This window comes from Ictalurus punctatus, chromosome 6 (genome assembly GCF_001660625.3).
Source record: "Ictalurus punctatus breed USDA103 chromosome 6, Coco_2.0, whole genome shotgun sequence".
Taxonomy (NCBI): Eukaryota; Metazoa; Chordata; class Actinopteri; order Siluriformes; family Ictaluridae; genus Ictalurus; species Ictalurus punctatus.
The window spans coordinates 25,313,042-25,331,103 of record NC_030421.2 but is presented as its reverse complement, the minus strand read 5'-3'; the positions used below and the strand labels follow the sequence as shown (position 1 = coordinate 25,331,103).

General features: G+C 39.4%; 1 protein-coding gene across 1 annotated transcript in view; it reads right to left on the bottom strand.

Moving 5' to 3' along the window:
* Positions 1–18,062, bottom strand: part of b3galt1b (UDP-Gal:betaGlcNAc beta 1,3-galactosyltransferase, polypeptide 1b) — a 116,699-nt gene that overhangs the window by 42,537 nt on the left and 56,100 nt on the right. Inside the window, exon 2 of the mRNA XM_017469182.3 lies at positions 14,269–14,341. The gene's annotated coding sequence lies outside the window, so the exon portion shown is untranslated. The remainder of the gene's footprint in view (positions 1–14,268; positions 14,342–18,062) is intronic.

Genomic DNA, 18,062 nt, shown 5'->3' with positions numbered 1-18,062 from the left:
AGCAGATAGTTCTGGGAGCTTAAATGAATCTGAGATCAGAGAAGGCATACAAGCTGTACCACTGTAGACACGTGGGTCTGTAAAGATCTATGTGTGAGACTGTTGGACAAAGAAACAGTGGGAATGTGGCAAGGAGAAAAGGCAGCGGGAGAGAAGCAGGCTGGCCCTGCAGCAAGGACCTATAATATTCACCAGCCATCTGCTGCTGCGCTCATGCCCCTTCTGACATTGTGCCAGCCTGAGTGGTGTACAAACAGCATAAAATTGCATAAAGCAACACAGAGCAAAAATGCAAGATTTTTTTTCTTTATTTTCTTTTAAGTGCTGCTTCTTGACATCCATCAAGTGAATAAAAATCCCCAGATTTTTTTGTTTCCATTCTTATTCTGTATTAATCAGAATATGTAGAAGATCCCAAATGAATTCATTAACAGTCAGCCATATGAGAGTGCACAAGCTCTGAACAGATTGCATCTGTCCAGTCAGGAGATCCAATAAATGCTGAAGGCCAACATGCTTAAGTTCTGCGTGTATGAATGGCACACACCACATGTTTTCTTGTTGTTTTCTTGTTGTTCTTGACTTATAAAACCTGTATCTATGAATGATCATTAATGCCAAACTGGCAAAGAAGGAGCAGTCTTGATGGGCCACAGAGGGAAGCATCAGGGGAAGTGAGGTTGTTAGGGCAGTTAGCCCCCAGCATTACTGTAGGCCCCCCCCCAGCCAATATCATCCCAAGCTTTCAGTACCCTCTGGTCAGCAAGCTGTCACAGGGCAATGAAAATCTGATGCTTTCCCTCAGACAGAATGTGGAAAAGTTAACGTCACTAAAAGACCATCTGGCAGCATGGAAACTACTGCCAAATGTGGCTTCATGGGTTCTGTCCACCATAAAAAAAAAGGGTTACCGGGACCAGTTCAGCACTAGACCCCCCTGGTTCTAGGTCTATCAGGCAGACTTTAGAGTCAGCTTCAGAGAAGCTTCTAATCTTAAGGTAGCTCTTCTGCTGGCCCTGACATCTCTCAACTGAGTAGGAGATCTATAAGCTCTCTTTGCCCCAGTGCCTTCCTATATCCTACGCCGGATTATATTCCTAAAGCACGTACATCTGCTACTCAGTGGGTAGCATTGCAGGCTTTCTCCCTTCCTCCGTTCCTCACACCGGAACAAGAGAAACGGTACCTAATGTGTCCAGTAAGGGCTCTCCGTACTTACGTCCACCGCTCCAGCCAGTGGCGCAAGTTGGAGCAATTGCTGGTCTGCTTTGGTAGCGACAATAGAGGTGATACTGTGGTTCGATATTACAGTTTGGACATGGACCACCCTGGGCATGAGTGTCTTGCAGTGATCCTCAGGTTTGGACCCTTTGAACAGGCCATACCCTCAGTATGATGGAGTGGGTATACTTGTTCCCACAGCATGAAGCTCACGCAACATTGAGTTCCCTTGAAAAGGGAACACCTGGGTTACGCATGTAACCATGTTCCCTGAGAAGGGAACAAGACATTGTGTAGCTGTGTCATTCTGCGGCATGCCTGTGAATGGCATTTTCGCTTCAGATAATAGAGGATGCTGATGTGGTTTACAGATGCCATTTTATAATCATGCGATGTGCAAAATGTCACGTCACCTGACCACAGCAGGCTGATAAATAGACGTGATTTCATTTACATTTACTCACTTAGACACTTTTATCCAAAGCGACTTACAAATGAGAAAAATACAAGCAAAGTATTTCACACATACTAGAGATACCGGTCACATGCGAGGGCGCTTCCGACAGCGTGAAGCTCACACAAAGTCTTGTCTTGAGGAACAGGGTTACATGGGTAACCTAGACATTTTTTTTTTTTTATCAAGAGCAGATACTTTTTATCACTTTGGTAGAGTTTAATATTGGTTAGCAGCCAAAAACAAATGTTTTAGGGGGAAAAAAGAAAAGGCTTACAACAACCTGATTGTATAAGTGTACACACCCTTTTATAATAGGGCATGTGACTGTGTTCATAATTAATAAATCACATTCAACCTCATTTAAAATCTGTAAAAATCAAGAAAATATTTTTTGCTGTAGGAGTCATGTACACTGAAATCCAGTTTCAACAACTGTACAGTACTTCAAAACTACATTACATTTTGGAGGCCATAGCTCTGCTTTGTCCACTTGTCTTAGGGGATCTAAAAATGTCACAAATTGCAGCTAAGAATAAAGTTAAAAAAGTGGCAGGTCTCAGTTAAAAAGTCAACAAGCCATAAGAAATGAAAAGTCCTTTAGAATAAAAGTTGTATTTCAGATCAATCTTGCATCAATGAACATCGTCTTCACTGAAACAAATATCACGGTCGATAGTGAAGTAGGGGTGCATCAATACATGTATCATGTAACGGAGGCTGAGACGGAAGCAAGTGCAGGTTAGGTAGTTTAATACAATAGTCCAAGGAAACAGGCAGAAATCAATAAACAAAGACAGGCAGAGGTCAGGCAATCAGGCAAACAGTCCAAGCAAGGCAAGGCAAAGAGACAAGGTCGTAAACATTAATATGGTCAAAACAAACACAGTATCAATTGGAAACGCCAGAGACAAGGCAACTGTGTGCTTACTTCACAAAGAGTGAATGCATAGAAGGTCTTTTTAAACTGTGGTTGTGATTGTGCCGTGAATTGGATGCAGGTGTGCATGATTAGAATGAAGGTGAGTGTTCTGGGAATTGCGGACCATGGCAGCCATATATTTGTAGGCCGCCGTGCAGGATGGGAAAAGTAGTCACTGGTTTGCTGTGATATGACATGATTCGATACAATTCATGATACTATCTACACAATTTTGATATGATTCAATTCTCAGAATGTTTTTGACAAAATATAAATGAACCAAAAATATTACTGAAAAGACTCTAAATAATAAAGATTTATCTGTATAAATCTAAATAAAAAAAAAAAAAGAAGCTATGAATAGATGTTTAATATTGCAAACAAAATGGCCTACAAGTTCACTATATCTTAAAAATAAATAAATAAATGTATACATTCTCCCCAAAATTTTCTGCCCTAGGGAAGATGAACTTTGTAGCAGAAACAGAGTTGGCTAAAATGCCCGATTTCCACAGTGTCACGATACAAAGTTGATTTCGGAAGCAAGCGCAGATCTTCAAAAGATTTAATAAACACTAAACACAAACAAAGGTCTCTACAACAAACATACAAAATACTGTGGCAAAAACTAAATACGGTATCACAGACAAAAGCATAGATAGACGATAACGTGAGACAAAGAAAGCAGTGCAAACAGTGGCATATGTACTAGTGTGGTCATTAACAAACGTAAATCAGGTGCAGGTGGTCATGTGACAGTGATGAGTGTGGTGCAGTGGCTGCCGGGAAATGAGGTCCAGAGTTCCCTCGTCGATACATGACACATGGCCTTTGGTGTTGTTTGAAGGCTAATGAAGAGCTCTTTTTAACTGTTATAATGTGGTCGTGTAACTGTATAACAAATAATGCGTGTTGGTCACAGCAATACGAAGCTATCGGACTTCCCAAGTGCAGATGTTGCAGGCTCTCCCCAACAGAATGTGACCAGCATGCTGTCTTTCATAGATTAAAATTTTTTTTTTTTAATTTTTTTTTTTTTTTGAGTCTATGGGTTGCACAGATTGGGACTCCTTGTGTTCAAACAGTGAATATGCATAATTCATTATTTCCACAGTGAATTGCACATTTCCATGATGTGTATTATCACATTTTTGCCTCGTAATGCATCGTGTCACAATCAATTGTTACACCCATACAGTGGAGTGTACTCCAGTGTCTGGATGTTCTGATCCACTCCTCTTTTGCAACGGAGCCGAGGACTGACCCAGAAAGCACATGTTGATAACAAGCAGTCAGAAGAAACAGCATCGATGGACATATTCCTGCTCAAGAGATTGCTGATGGATAAGGTGATCCTGCCAAAACCTGCCATCAGCCAGCACAAAGTCCACCGGAACGGACATCAACTCTTGACATTTATTGTGTGAGAAAAAAGTGCACTTAGCCAGCAAGGTTTAATACACCTTTAGAGACTGACTGTTTTGACCACTAGCTTATTACCTGACATGATCTTTGCAGGCAGAAAGCCCGAACAAGATAAGAAAGTAACCTATAAAAAAAATTTTTTTTTAAAAAAAGTACCTGTAATTTTTTGGCAGTATAAATTTACTTTCTTCATGTAATCATATATTTATGCTTTTTTTAAATGTAGTCCTAATGTCAGAAAGAATATCATTGTGCAAAACAACCTCAAATGTTTGTCAAAACCCTATTTTGTCCTTTTTTTTTTTTTTTTTTTGCTGTTTTCCAGAATTCAGCACAAGTCTTTCCAGACCAGCACACGTATCTGTTCACACACGTACACACCCACGTTAAATAGAAGAACATCTGCAAAATCTCTACTGATGATGGCATCTTTAGAATGCTGTATGGCAGACAGTCCAAAGATTTGTGATCAGTAAATTGTAATTCAAGTGTGCATGCTTCTGTGAATGCAGAGAGGAAAGGGGTGGGGGGTGGGGCAAGCAAAAAAGAGAAATCCATATGGGAATACTATTTTATTATAGCCCAAGACCTGACATTCTTACTTCAAGTGATCACTGAAAATCTTCTCCCACTCCAGCAATTGGTATTTATAAAATCATTCATTCTCTTTACCAAGAGAAACAAGTCCATTTCAAATTGGGACCGTGAAAATCGATTTGAACTTTATTTCCTTTTTTTATCTCTCAGAATGAGGCAGAATTCTAAACAGTGATTTATACTCCACAGTGCTCCTGGAAAGCCCAGTTCTAAAGCTCAGTGTTAAACCCATGCATGCACAAAAATTACCAAAGGCTAAGGAGAATATAAGCACAAATGTACATCAACATTCAGACAGTTTACTAAAGCCTTTATCGTGGCTGGTGGATCACCAAGGACAAGCTGATATTTAACCCAGCACTTTTCAAAGCACCAGGTTGACTCCCCAGCACTTTGTATTGAGTTCATACTCATGTCATGTCAAAATATATGTTTAAAAAAAATTATGTCTCCAAGCTCATGGCTCATATAAGCAAAAATATTCCAGAACCAATTAACGTCTCCATTTCAGCCAGAGAGAGAGAGAGAGCACTAGAGAGAAATTTACTAAAAAGTAAAACTTGTGTGACTTCATGTTTAGTACAAGGGCTTCTGAAACTCAATTTGGTAAAAATCCTAGCGACTTCTGTGCTCACATTTGCTCCTTTCCTAAACTTGGTTTTGATGCTCCTCAAAGATGCTAGGAAAGTTTTATGAATGGAGCAAAATAAGTACAGCAAGTTGGAATAAACAACATCCATTACTTAAAAAAATGATTTTCATTAGGTTTGTGAAGATGCATTATTACTGAGTTATAAACTATGCAAGATGGAATCATTCAGATTAAGTCTATCGTTTGTCACTGAAAGTATGCAAGATCATACCATGGAGTTGTGTGCTAAACATCGCATCCTAACCAAAATTAAGCTACAGAAATGGTATCTTGGTGTTGCTCAATTAACAAAAACTTGAGTGGCCTTATTTTACTGCTAGTTTTTTTAAAAAAAATTTAATTCTTCTTCTTTTAAGTTAGACTCACACCTGTCTAGTATTTCTCTTAAATAGTGAATACCAAAAAGCAAAAATTGTGAATGTAGTAATGTCATAAATAAACCCTATATTTTAGATTGGACTGGACATATTTTCCAATCCAATCCCACGAAACAATTTTTGCAATGTACCACGTAATGACACACACGCAAACACAAAACACAAACTACTACCCATTACACAGAAGAAAATAACATGAGGTTTTGCTGAGAAATGGTGAGAGTAGCAGTATCAGATGGGTTTTGGCCAATATTCAGACCTCTGATGTAATAATTAAAAATACAAGTAAGCTTAACAGCCAAGAAACACTCTGATATATATTAAATCATACAGTACCAATATTCCACAAATGGAGATGATGCCAGATGTCAATGGAATGAATACAGATTTCACAGCATCACTATTACTGACCCGAGGGCTGCCTTTACTCAGCTTGGCATAACATGCACAGCAGCCTCTGTGAGAGTGTCTCCGCAAGAGCAAGCAGTATTGCAGTGACCTTTGACAATGCACTATCACAGCAAGTTCAATTTGCCAAACAAGCGGAAACCAGAATTTGTTACATCGAGTCATGTCACAGTGACACAAGCTGCTTTAGAAATTCATCTGGCAACGTTGTATAAGAACAGAGTAACGCTTGCACAGGAAGAAAATGAACCCATGATCATTTGCCCTACAGCATTTCAGAAGCAATTTCCCCCAAATGTAATACAGAGATGTAATGAGCAATTTGGATAATATGTTGTTCATGTAATGGGCTGTTCCTGATCTTGGGTGCATTGTGCTTTAATACACTGATGACACTGGAGTCCTAGCTGAACCTTCTGAATAAGAACATTACAAGCAACCTGAGACAGTACTAAAAACAAGAGACTTTATTTTAAAATTGCCCTTGATAGCCTTAAAAGCTCTGCAGAGGATGTTGAGTATTACTGCAAATTTGTCCCATGGTAACGTCTCATTTGCTGCAGCACAGATCTTGTTGGCAATTTATCACTTCCCTGACAGCCACTGACCTCAGTAATAGCATTGATCCCACACTGACCTCGGGGAGGTCACTGGAGAGATGTATGATTGGCTTGATTACAGGCAGACAGACACATACACACACACACAAGCCATAACATTAAAACCACTGATGTGAATAACATTGATTATCTTGTTACAATGGCACCTGTCAAAGGGTGGAATATATTAGGCAGAGAGTATGAACAGTCAGTTCTCGAAGTCAGAAAAATGGGCAAGTTTAAGGATCTGAGCAACGCTAACAAGGGCCAAATAGTGATGGCTAGACGACTGGGTCAGAGCATCTCCAAAATGGCCGTCAATGGCAATGATCGAAAAGTGTCAGAAAACACAGTGCATCACAGCTTGCTGCATATGGGGCTACGTAGCCGCAGACCGGTGAAAGTGCCAATGCTGACCCCTGTCCACCCCCAAAAGAGCCTACAATGGGAATAGGAGCATCAATACTGGACCATGGAGCAGTGGAAGAAGGTGGCCTCGTCTGATGAATCATGTTCCCTTTCAAAGGGAACTTTGTCAAATTCTAGTGAGAGTTCGCCAAGACCGTCTATGTCTGCTGCTAGTAGCACCTTATTGGCCAGCTCGACTATGGTTCTCGGAGATAATTTCCCTGCTCGACGGCACTCCTTGGGAGATTCCCGTCCGCAGGGATCTACTGTCTCAAGCCGGAGGACTGATTTATCACCCACGGCCAGAACTATGGAAACTGTGGGCCTGGCCCCTGAGGGGCACCAGCTCATAGATTCTGGTCTCACAACTGAGCTTGCAGAGAACATGTTAAACGCTAGAGCACCATCCACAAGGAAATTGTATGCGCGCAAGTGGGGGCTTTTTTTCTTGTGGTGTGAGGAACGTCAGCTAGACCCAGTGAACTGCGCAATAGCTACAGTCCTGTAGTTCTTACAAGAACATTTCTCAGCAGGGTTGGCTCCTTCTACAATCAGGGTTTACGTGGCCGCCATTTCGGCCAGCTACACCCCTGTTGATGGAGCCTCTGTGGGGCAACATCCTCTAACTTCGAGGTTCATGCGTGGTGTCAGACGGCTGAGGCCCATCTGCAGGCTGCACATACCTTCCTGGGACCTTTATGTGGTCTTGGAAGGTCTGTCAGGGGCCCCATTTGAGCCCTTAGAGTCAGCCTCTGAGAAGCTTCCGACTCTAAAAGTAGCTCTTCTACTGGCCCTGACATCTCTCAAGCGAGTGGGAGATCTACAAGCTCTCTCTGTTGCCCCCTCCTGCCTTGACTTTGCCCCTGGACTAGCCAAGGCCTTCCTGTATCCAAGGCCGGATTATATTCCTAAAGTGCCTACATCAGCTGCCCACCCTGTGGTGTTGCAGGCCTTCTGCCTTCCTCCGTTCCTCACACCGAAGAGAGATGCACAAGAGAGGATGAACCTGCTGTGTCCAGTAAGGGCTCTCTGTACTTACGCCACTGGCCAGAGCGGTAGCGTAAGTCGGAGCAGCTGCTGGTCTGCTTTGGCGGCGACAGTAAAGGTGATGCTGTGTCAAAGCGGCACATCTCTAATTGGATAATGGAAGCAATCTCTATGGCCTACGAGGTGCGCGGTCGCGCCACGTCTCTGGGCATAAGAGCTCATTCCACTAGGGTGGTCGCCTCCTCGAAGGCTTTGTCCAAAGGGGTATCTTTCAGGATGTGTGTGCTGCTGCGGGATGGTCTACACCACACACATTCATTCGTTATTACAGCCTGGATATTCATTCCACCCCGGGCTCGAGTGTCATGCAGTGACCCTCGGGCTTGGGTCCTTTTGAACAGGCTGTACCCTCGGTATGATGGAGTGGGTATTCTCGTTCCCATACTGGTATGCTAAATGCAATGTCGAAGTTCCCTTTGAAAGGGAACGTCAGGGTTACGCATATAACCCTGTTCCCTGAGAAGGGAATGAGATGTTGCATAGCTTTGTCATACCGGGGCAGGCCTGTGAATTGCGTCTTTGCTTCAGATAATATAGGCTGGCGGCGTGGTTCACAGGTGCCATATATATACCATTTGACGCGCTTAATTGCCACATCACCTGATCATGGCAGGCCTATAAGTAGAGGCATGATTTTACAAGTTTCAGATACCGGTCACGCGCGCAAGGGCGTTCCCATACTGTTATGCTAAATGCAACGTCTCATTCCCTTCTCAGGGAACAGGATTACATGCGTAACCCTGACGTTTTCTTTTACATCATGTGGACAGCCAGATGCGTGTGCTGTGCTTACCTGAGGAAGAGATGGCACCAGGATGCAATATGTGATGCTCTGGGCAATGTTCTGTTTTTTGAAACCATGGCATTCATGTGGATGTTACTTTGACACATACCACCTACCTAAACATTCTTGCAGAAAATTTTCACCCTTTCATGGCAACAATAGTCCCCAATGCCGGTGGCCTCTTTCAGCTTTTTCAGCAGGATAATGCACCCTGCCACACTGCAAAAATTGTTCAGGAATGGTTTGAGGAACACGACAGAATTCAAGGTATTGACTTCGCATCCAAATTCCCCAGATATCAATCCGATTCAACATCTGTGTGAGGAGCTGGACAAACAAGTCTGATCCATAGAGGCCCCACCTCGCAACTTTCAGGACTTAAAGGATCTGTTGCTAACATCTTGGTGCCAGATACCACTTACCTGCTACTCAATTTGACAGCTCTATAATCTCATGTTTAAATAACATTTCTATTTCCTGTCATGCTTTGAAATGTATTAAAAGTTGTGCTCAGAGCGACTCAAACTGTAAAGGCTGCACAGTACAATATAAAATACATACTATCCTCAGTACAAGTTCTTGGAAATAGCACTGCCAATAGGAATAAACTTGTAAAATGCCAATAAAACACTAGTTTACTACCCAACAGCTGTTGTGCTTTTACATGATGTCTCAGGGGAACTCAGTGAGATGCAGTGTACTATTAATACAGCATTGATGTACTAAAGCGTGTATTTAGCGTGGACTGTCGGACAATTTTTGCACTGAGCAGCCACAACCTTCTACGTAGAATAAAGGGGCGGAGCTACCAGAGGGCATTGCAGGTTTCATTTAGCTGAATGGTCAATGCGAGGAGAGAATAAGCCATTATGGCGTTCAAGTATGTGGGGTAATGTGTGTTACCTTTTCATTTCCGTTTGGTACAAACAATAGTGTTTGATTTGAGATACTACCCTACAAAATTGAGGTATTCAACAAAAATTTGCAAAGGTCCAGGTACATAACCTTCCTTGGTGGTCAGGATAAACTATCATGACTGAATGGAGACAATAGTTATTTATTAAACCATTAATGATTAGTTATGACTATACTGTAAATCAGACAATTCAATGTGGTTATATTTTGTGGTGGCCCATCATGTTACCACTTTTGAATAGGGGAAATAAAATGGAGGAAAAAAAAAGTCTTAGAGCCCCTCTGCTTTCTGATTTAATTTCTCTAGAACCTGTAGCAAGTTTCTGAATCAATCAGCTGCTTTCAATGTACATAAATGCATGCAAAAGAAGATCTGCTACAGAATATGAGCTAGACTACTGTTTATTGGCTCTGCTACAGCATGTCTTCATACGCTCAGTTCACTGAAATCCTTTATCTGAGTCTGCATATGGACTGTGCTCCACCAGATGAAGACCCCCAATAATATAAAGTGCATAGCTCATAGTTTGAGATGAAGCTACTAAGTTCTTCCCAGCAGCTATAGCTAACAGAAGGAAGCTATTGATGAAAATGACAAAGGCTTTACAAATGAAACAATGAATTCATTTGCTGTACGCTGAAGCGTGTAACAGGATGAAGTAGGGTTGGCAGGCCTTGTGGCCTGGTAGAAATCGGGCTTGGAGAAATCTAGTTTGTGGTGCATTATTCATCATCCATCCAGCCTCCGGATATAAAATGCTTCAAGGGGAGCTTGTTAAATGTAATCTCACTTCAAGAGCCACAACTCCGCAAAATCAGGTTTATTTTTTTTCAGGCCCCTCTTGGAGTCAAATCAAATCAGGTTTCCAAAGACTTCTCATTCCCAAAGCCCAGCATGACCAGGAGGCAAGTGTTCAGGGCTGGTGGCATGTATTAATACATCATGAGCATGTCAACACACACAGTATTGTGCCTGTGAGCAATGTGTAATGTTCAGTGAACCTGTGGTTATCCAAGACAAAAATGATAAAAAAAAAATAAAAATAAAAAAAACATACCATTGAACCAGTATATACTGTACATTTTAGTTAACCAGTGGTGTATCCAGTGTCTGGGATCAGAACAATTAGAAAAAAAATCTGGCTGTCAAACATGACTCCTGCTGCCTGCTGTTCAACTGAACAGACCTCTAGTCAAAGTTTAAGAAGAGAGAGATATATGGATCAAGGTTCAAAGTCAGAGCGGCAAGCTAGAATCAGATTTACACTTTAATAAATGCTTGGATGTGACTTTTACAGTTTAATGAATGCTCTGACAGCCCTGACCTTGTTCGCAGATGCTTAATAAACATGGCTTCTGGCTTGCTGAGAATGGGTCACAGAAATGCCACTAGTACTCGCTTAGGGCGACTTCTGCTCACTCTCTTTTCTTCACAGCACCTTTCTTTAATTACCATCTATAATTTGCATCCAATTGATCAGCATTATTGACAGATTAAAAGTAAAGGGAGGGCAGTGGCTACAAAAAAAAAAAAGAAAGAAAAAAAAGGGACATTAATCATTGAAAATGCCGACGTGGCATCACACAAAATTTTGCACTAGTCAATAACACTCTCACCTACATATAGGGCACATTTACATTAAACATACTACTGACATAGATCGTTCATTTAATTCGATTTTATGTGCATGGCGTTTTTAATAAAAGACACTGTCAAATAGCAGCTTCCAGATTTTCCATCCAGATTGACTAGATCCCTAATCAAGATGTGACCTAGGTCATAAATCCCTGTGACAACAGGAGGAACAAACCTTGATAGGAACCAGACTCAAAAGGAAACCCATTGTTTTCTGGGCGACACCGGATAGTTCCAAGTATAAGTCACTTCACTTCCACAGCAGTATACTACAATTTAAAACATGATTAAGTGTGTTTAAAGGATGGTCAGTATGAGCATCATAGTGTTTATAATTACAGCAGCAGTTCTTAGGTACTAGTCTACAGTATCCAGGTGAGATTATCCACTGCTGTCACGGCAAAGTAAACGCTCAGCAGTCTCGTCTCCGTCGTTCACCAAGCCATCGTCTTTGTTTTGGATTTTCCTGGTTCTCGGCTATATTGCCTATATTTGGATTACGACTCCCTGCCTTGCCAAGTTTTGACTGTTCGCCCGATCGCCTGGCCTCCGTCTGTTTTCCGAATTCACCTTCAGCCTGATCCTCGCCTTCCTGTCTCTGCACCGCTCGCGCTTGCTTCCACACAAGGTATCGTAACAACTGCAGAACAGGTGACAATTTTAGGAAGTGCACTCTTTAGAGTGGTACTGTACTCTTTAGAGTGGTACTGTAGGCCTTGGTCTCTATGAAGCTAAATGCTTCTAAAAAATTAAGACTGTTAAAGCAATAAAATGCAGTCAATAATATATTCGCTCTGCATTTTGAAGTGACCTGAATTTTTCCTATTTGTTAGTTAAAAATTCTGCTTGTAAGGAACTAATTTAGCTTGCACCCGATTGACCTCGCATGCACTTCCTATGTTTTGCTGTCTTGTGTATCCCCCCCTTCTGCCGTCTTGTATATGATTATGGATCAACTCTAGCCATGTCAAGCAATGAAAACAAAACTTCTACAAAAGCTACAACAATTTAGCATCTGACTCCATATTATTATTGCTCAATGTGCCAAAATCAATTCAGCTCTTTTAAGCCAAACTACTGGGAATAAACAGAAGGAAAGGGAGAATTTAATGATTACCATGATTACAGAATACACACACACACACACACACACACACACACACACACACACTCACAGGCACAGCAGGGTAGATTCTATTGTGAATTAGATTAAGTCAGTCCCCTGAAAATGGAATTTCAGGTGTTTATGAGGAAAATTATGAAGTCGTGTAATATTGTGGATCCAGGCTGCCAGGGCACAAAAGAATGAATGAATGTTGAACAGTCATGATCCCTTGATTTACCCTCTTGGCTCTAAGCAATGCATAATGTACACAATACTGAATGTCTGTTAAGAAGCCTATTAAAATTCTAATTTCTGAAAGCTGTTATTGCTGAAGGGAATCAAATGGGCCTCCAAGTTGCTCAAGCTACAGCAACACATAATGCATGCATAAGCTTTCAGAAACTTCACCACACAATACCAATAAAAATTAAAACACAGGCAACAATGACGCAATGTAGTGAGACTGACTTGACAGGTCAATGCAGGAGATTAATAACAATAAAAGCCTCTTTTTAAACTGTAATGCAGTGAGCTTCAAATGCAAATCATAATTTTGTAAAATTAGATTACAATGAAAAGTATAAAAAAGTATATCCTTTTGGCCCAATAGAGAATTAGCAGTAAATAGCATTTAAAGCACCTTTATTGTCTTAAAATTCCCATTTTATATCATTTTAATGGGTAAAGGCATTAAGTTGTGTGGTTAGAGAAAAATATCTCCTGACAGACCTAAGAGCCAAAGAATGTAATTAGCACATTTCTATTTAAAAAAAGAAAAAAAAGAAAAGTGAATTAAAAAAGTGAGCTGACTGGGACTTGAATTTCTTCTGCATACTTGAAACTCAATTTATATGGTTAACCTACAAAGCACTACGTACCTATTATTTATTTCAGTATCTCAGTAATACTGCAACCTTGAAATGATATGGTTCTACATGAAATTTCTGTCATATTTAGCCATAAAGTTTGGACCTTCAATAAATTCCGAGCAAATAAGTTTAAAAACAAACAAACAAACAAAAATGCTTTTTGACTATTTGAATGTCACACATTTAAGCAATATTTTGGTACAACTTCTCACACACATTCAGTGGCATGTACATACAGCCGTTTTTTTTTTTTTTTAACCAAAAAAGCAAAACAAAACAAAAACATTCAGATAGAACAGTGTTATTCCAAAGTCTTGAATTGAATGATACCGACAGTACAGTTGGCATTTATAATGCGTATCTAAGCACTGCATAATTCTTTTATAAATCAGTGCTGGAGGATTTATGATAGGTTTTGGCTTAAACGTATAAGGTGACAATGCTCATATAGTATGTGTCTTTGTCTTTACAGGAAAGAGTACCGTGGCAAGACTAATTTCTTGGTTCTTATTTTGAAGCTTTGTACACATGTAAAGTATACATTCAATTTGTTCAGCTGATGTCTGGGTATTATGGGAAATATGAATAGATATAGAAGGTCTACATTAACTTGAAAGCATGATATGTAGCTTCAGTGCAAGTCATAAATCAACACAGATTTTTCTCTGCACTTGGATTGAAAAATAACAAAGTCAAACTATTCTACAAGGTTATTGTAGTTTGTAGCTTGTATTTACTTGTGGTATTAATTTACAAGGATAATTAGATTGTCTTCGGGAGTAATTCAACAATGTCATGAGTGACTGAGAAGCAGCAGTTAGAGTTGAGGAAAATAATACAATATTGTACCTGATACACATGCTGCCCTCTCCACATCATGACCAACGTCCTCAGCTGATCTGCAGAGAGAGAGGCCACAGGTCTGCGGAGACAGAGGCCACAGGTTATTAAAATGCACTTGAGACAATGACGGGCAGAAACAGAAGAGGGATGTGGGGATGAACAGGAAGACAGAAAGAAAGAGTGAGACAATCAGGAAAAGGATGACACAAAAAGAGATGGATGGAGGATAAACAACTGCATTTTTATGAGTCTGTCAGAGAGGGTGACTGGAGCAATTGATTATTAGTCTTGCAGTGTTCGGAAAGCCCACTGTAACCTGTCTCTGTGAAGCCATACTCAGGAGATTGATGTACAACAGAGGAATTATATTTTAAAGCAAGCATATCTGCTGCTGAAAAGCTCCTCACACTTTCTCATGCGCTGTCCGTTTCATACATGTGCTTAGTATTTTCTAGAAGCCCTGATTTACAAAGATCCCAAATAAAAGGGTCGTAATTTGCATGTGCAATCCTGATACATTGCACTGGGTGTGCGGCTGGTAAATTACAAAGAAAAAAACTGTGTAAATGATGTACCATGCAAAGTAGATTGTAGAGATGGCATTGAAATTAGTTTTATTTGATGTTCAAATTGATTGACTAATTTGTGCACTAAACTGCTTCCTGAAGTATTTTCAGGCAGTAAATCACATTGCTGGTGCTAAATTAATGTAGTTGCATAGATATCTTATATTTTCTATGTGTTATTAGGTAGAAACCCCCCATATTGCATATTAACCGAGACATACCCGCAAAACAGACATATGCAATTTTGCGCATTTAAAGTTTTTTTTGTGCATACTGATTTTACACATCCTCTGTAAAGTATACATTCCATTCACTCAGCTGACATATGCATTATTTTAATATGTACAGTTATATTTAATTTAAATGGTGCTATATACTCTTAAAGCAAATATACAGTAGCACCATCATTGCAGTTTTGAAGCACTGAATTCCATGGTCATGTATGCAGGAGATAAAATAAATACACTTCCCAAAAGGTAAGATGGCAGGTGGATATGTCATCTCAATCCTTCACAGGTTTATGAAAAATCAAACAACAGTTCCAAACTGTCTTGATATTTAATGATAATCAAGGTTCTCACATCCATTCTCTCTTCATGGTTTGTACAGATGCTTCATAATGAAATTCCAGGACTTTCAAGGACTATACAAGAGATTCAAACATTCTCGATTTCTTCTTTTTAAATTCCAAAAAATCATCATTTTAAACAATTATTACTACTACTACTACTACTACTATGATTATTATTATTATTATTATAATTATCATTATTATACTAATACTACTAATAATAGTACTACTACTACTACTACTAATAATAATAATAATAATAATAATAATAATACAAACACAACCACATTATATATGGCACCTTTTCCAGACTTGCTGGACTAAATTTTCATTTCCCAGACATTGCTTCGACTTCACCTTACCATCAGTATACTCCAGGTGAGTGACAGGAGCACTGTTCCAACAACTTTCAATGGAAAGTCGCTAAACATCGCTAGATGATGTCATGTGCTAATTAGCATATTCATTAAATCATCACATTGTAGTTGCATTCTGCCTAGAATCTGTTTGCTTATTTCCTACTATCTGTGCTCACATACTGTATTTTAAAACAACTGAATTCCCAATAAAGCTATTCTCATTTACATATTTCTCTGTTTCTATTGTCAGACAACAGAACGAGGATAAAATAGTGACTGAAATGGAGCCCATTAAAACTACATAGTAACCAGCAGTCACTTCCAAGCCATTTCCAAACTGCTGCTCTGCACTGAAAAAAATCCTCATTTATAACCACGACGTCAACTGACAAAATCACTACACACACACACACACACACACACACGTCAAAGACAACGTGATTTTGCCTACATGTAAAATGATTCACTCAAACTAGAGCTAGAAGTGAATGAATGTGCTGCTCCTCTCTGCCACTCACTGAACAGAATAGATGCAGAGAATGGTGTTTCTGCAGCAGGAAATCAGGTTTGCCCAAAAAGTCACTAGATTTGTTGCTAGGTGCTTTTTTGAAGGGAAAAAAGTTGCTAAAAGGGTCTGAAAAGTGCTCAGAAGCTGTCTGTCAAAATGAGTGAATAAGTCATGGGAGCAGGGGGAAGGGCTGTAGCGGGGAGTAGAGTTGGGGGACTCGAGTCCAATTATGGACGAACTCTGACTTGTCACGCACTTGGGTAAATTTGTACTTGAACTTGACACGGACTTGGACATTTTGAACTTTTTGTTAATTTTTCCAAGTTGAGTGTCATGTGCAATATGAAACGAAAGATAAAAATTAATAACATACATTTAAGATAAACAGAAATTAATGAATGTCTCCCTGCCTGTCCAGGGGGTTTTCTATTCACACACACTTGAAGCACGCACGCAGAAAGCCACCTCATCATGCAAGTACTGAATTGAGTACTCTTTAGCAGTTTATTACACTTGGTCAGGCAAATAAATACACACACACACACACACACACCATGTAGAATTGCAGGTCTAGCCTGTGCATTAAGTCTTAAAGTGACAGCAGCCTAATAAACCTGCTGCTGTGTGTGTCATTAATGTTAATTAATCAACAAAAGACAGAGAAAATCACTGATTTGATTTAAGTAAATTAAATAAGAATCACTGTACAAGTCTATTTTATTTATTTAACATTTAATTGCTTCATTCAATTTCCATAGTATTTACTTGAATACTACTGATAGACCTACTTGAGAAAACCGTACCGTTGTCATGAAATAAGATTGTAGGTCATATCGCCCACCCTTAAACATTACCATTTAGTGATTTCAGTCTTGAATTTCATGTAAAATGTGAAATGTACTTCTTAATGTAGTAAATATCATAAACCCTGCTGATAGGGATTTTTATTTCATTTTAGGAATTAAACTGAAAACAAAGTTAGAAGAACAGAGCTGTGTTCAGAAATGCATTTGTTGTCATTCATAGACAGATAAAAAGCAGTAATAAAGCATGAAACTTCTTGTTATGACATGCTGCTAAATGTAACTCTACTCTGTACTCTCTCTCTCACAGCCTATATAACTGTGGGGGAGACACATCACAATGTCAGCTTGAACTGGAGGACACAATATAGTGTGATTCAATAGCAAAACAGGTTAATTTGTATTTTCATATACTTGTAATATAATAAAAGTTTCTATGTCCCTTTTTCCCTTTTTTGATAGGAAGCTAATTGAGGTGCTGATGACATGAAATAAAAATATTAAATGGCAATGGAAGATGTAATAGTGGTATTTTTTGTTACATTTATATTGCCATTGGTATATGAAGGTTAAAATATTAATTAATTAAACAGCTCACTGTTGAGTTTACAATTGCAATTTCAAATCTTTTTTCAATTTAACTACTTTCTGGACTATGACTCTATTGGTTAAGGACTTGATCTCGACTTCAACCCGACAAAGGCGGACTCGGACCCAACACTAGCGGAGAGTCATATTTTAAATGAAAGGATTGTATTTATATTCTATCAAAAATAAACACTAAAGTTATTTAGCAATTTCGTATTTATTGACTTTTTATAATTCATGCACTTTTTAAGCACTATATAAAATATGGCTATTTTCAAGGTTTTACAGTAGTTAAATTTCAAAAAGCCAAACTCAAGCACTTCAAGCACCTTGTATGAACCTTGTCTCTTTCATGTGAAGATAATCACATACTAGTGCTGGGAAAATACAGCAAGAATATCACAT